General features: G+C 39.9%; 1 long non-coding RNA gene across 1 annotated transcript; it reads left to right on the top strand.

The window, feature by feature from the left end:
- The first annotated feature begins 851 nt into the window (after nt 1-851).
- LOC146171861 (uncharacterized) lies at nt 852-1601 on the top strand. Its single transcript, XR_014702777.1, has 2 exons — nt 852-918; nt 1308-1601. It is a non-coding gene; the product is annotated as an uncharacterized LOC146171861 (long non-coding RNA).
- The last annotated feature ends 1038 nt before the right edge of the window (nt 1602-2639 follow it).

The following is a 2639-nucleotide window of genomic DNA, read 5'->3' as shown; positions in this document are numbered from 1 at the left end:
TTGTCGCCTTGGGTCATACCTATTACTGTGCTTCCTTCCATGTGCCGTTTTTTTTTTCCCAGCTGCACTTTCTTCCACTCCCCGCCTCACCTGCTTTTTACCCCACCCACCACTACAATGCCATTGTACTCTGCGCACCTGTCTCTCTTTCCACTCTTTGCATATAAAACCTACTCCCAATGCTTGCATTCACACTCCTGACGAAGGCCAGCTTCTGGTGGAAACGTTGAGTCTAATAAAATGTTTCTTTAAATGAAGCGTACCCTGCGCTCTATAATATATATATATATATATATATATATATATATATATATATATATATATATATATATATGCCGCGCTCCTATATGTGGAACTCTTTAAACCCACCGTTTATACCCACGGGATATGACAGCAGTGCCGATAGATGCAAATTTTATATTTTCGGCTTTATAAAATTATTATTCCACCCAAAAATTAGAATAGCACGAACTTTTGTATTGTATGTGAATTTAAAGGTTCCAGCAGCTGATAAAAATTACAGGGTCATTCAAAGTAATCCGCAATTTTCAAAATTGTCAGCGAGCAAACCTATTAATACCCTTCGATTTTCCACATATGCGCTGTTAATATCTATATAAGAAAAAGTAATGCATAATTATACTCCCACCTTGATTACGAGAGTAGCCTGACATTGTACGCATCCTTTTGGATGAACAGCATTTTTCTTGTTGAAATCTCCCTTGAAAGAGCTTTGAGAATTTGTACGCTAATAATTATTTCGAGAAACATGTAAGAAAGAGATTTCTTTCTGATTCTAACGGATTGGAGGTAAACAAAATATAGTTATCGTCTTTCTTTCCCAGGCAGTTCATTCCAAAGACATGAGTTTCAAGGCGACTCTGATTGTGCTGGCCATTTTTGGCTTTCTTGTCTCAGGTAAGCCATGGACCCATTCAATAACGCTTGTGTATCTTTCAACATGCTCCACTCGTTTCTTTCTTTAAACCAGTCACAAAAATCTCATCCGATGAGAATTAAAGCTACCTTGACACCAACCATGCTTAAATGCAGACGGCACAGTCATATGCTAACCCGAAAATAATGAAAACGAAACTATAGCAGATTATGCCATCGAGACTTTGAAACTTGCACTTTCTCAATACCCTCTCGAAAAAGCAGTCAGGTTTACAGTCATAGCAGTTAGAAGAGAAACAAAAGAAAACTCTCCGGATAAGTTTACTCGCTCTCAGCCAAGGCCATGCAAAAACCTCTATCCGCAGCGCGATGCTCTTTTGTGCCAATCGTTTTTCTCATAACTTTTTCAGTGTCCATGGCCATCACCGAGGAAGCTGGACAGGAAGCCAGGGCTGACGCCGACGCAATGCAACGTGTCGCTGAAGCACCCAAGGAGGCTTCGCGTCAGCTAGACTCACTCGGCGGATACACCTTTGGATAGCTATTCGTGGATAGCTGAGAATTTACATGTCTCTGACGGATTATTTAAAAGTAACGAAATTTGGTTTGGGAACATACAGCAAAGAATATATGACATTCCACTATTCTCCGAAGAACGCGGTCATGTTATGGTGATACACTACTCTTGAATAAACACTTTTTTTAATGACTCAAACTTTTTGCAATAATTTCTTGTTAAATAAGGTTAAAGTTAAATGTGTAGCTTTTAAATGCTACTGAAAGCTCAAATCTGAGATACAATATATATTCTTTCCACACAGACCTGTAACTCCCTGCGTTTGATGAAAATCAATGCTGGTAGACTCGACTAGATCCAACGCTGCATTTCGTCTGTGGCTATTATTGCCAAGGCTATTAGACGCATCTTTGTGCTGAAATGATGGACCTTGTCCTAAGAAGGGGTCCTTTGAAACAATATTTGTATGATGTTTTTTTTTTTCGCTTATTCTTAGGACTGGAATGGTGTATTTTGCACGGGAGCTGGCGTCACGTTGGTGATAGAATGGCAAAATTGTTCATTATGAGGCTAATACAGCCTACGTCTTAATAATGCCACGCTCATCGACATCACTACGTCTCAGAATATCGAACACCTGCGCAATATGTTCATGCTGCGACTACAATATCAGGCTCACTTTTATTATAATGGACCTTAACGAATGGATGGCTTCAGTACTACTAAATAATTACTGCAAATACAGGGACACACGAGACAGCATTGCCCCGTTATTTGTCTAGCGCGACGTTTTCTCTTGGCCCAATCAGTGTAATTGGCACAAATTGTAAAGCGGTAATTTTATTGTATTGTATGGCACCTCAACAGAGCTACAGTGAAAACTCAATTTACCGCAAGTCCCGATTCAACGAAGATATCCTGATTCTTCTTCAGACACTCATGTTGATCTAATGCGTTGAGTAACTCGAAATAATGGAACTAATTACGCTATCTGTTCGATTTACCGAATATTTTGCTAATAAATAAATGGGAAAACATTTTTTCTATTTCTTACAATACGATCAAGGATATATTGACTGCGATCCAGCGGTAACAATGTGCAGCAACTAGGTCCCGCTTTTGTCAAACTATGCGTTGCGAAACGCAAGTTATATTGCTGTTACTTCACGAGATTTCTTCAGCGGTAGAAAACCGGCCCGCCGACCCGGTGTCGGCAGCGGTGCCG

Source organism: Amblyomma maculatum, unplaced genomic scaffold (genome assembly GCF_055883805.1).
Source record: "Amblyomma maculatum isolate TAMU_Amacu unplaced genomic scaffold, ASM5588380v1 scaffold_18, whole genome shotgun sequence".
In the NCBI taxonomy this organism is placed as follows: Eukaryota; Metazoa; Arthropoda; class Arachnida; order Ixodida; family Ixodidae; genus Amblyomma; species Amblyomma maculatum.
The sequence above is the reverse complement of the archived record's forward strand: the minus strand, read 5'-3'. Positions and strand labels throughout refer to the sequence as shown.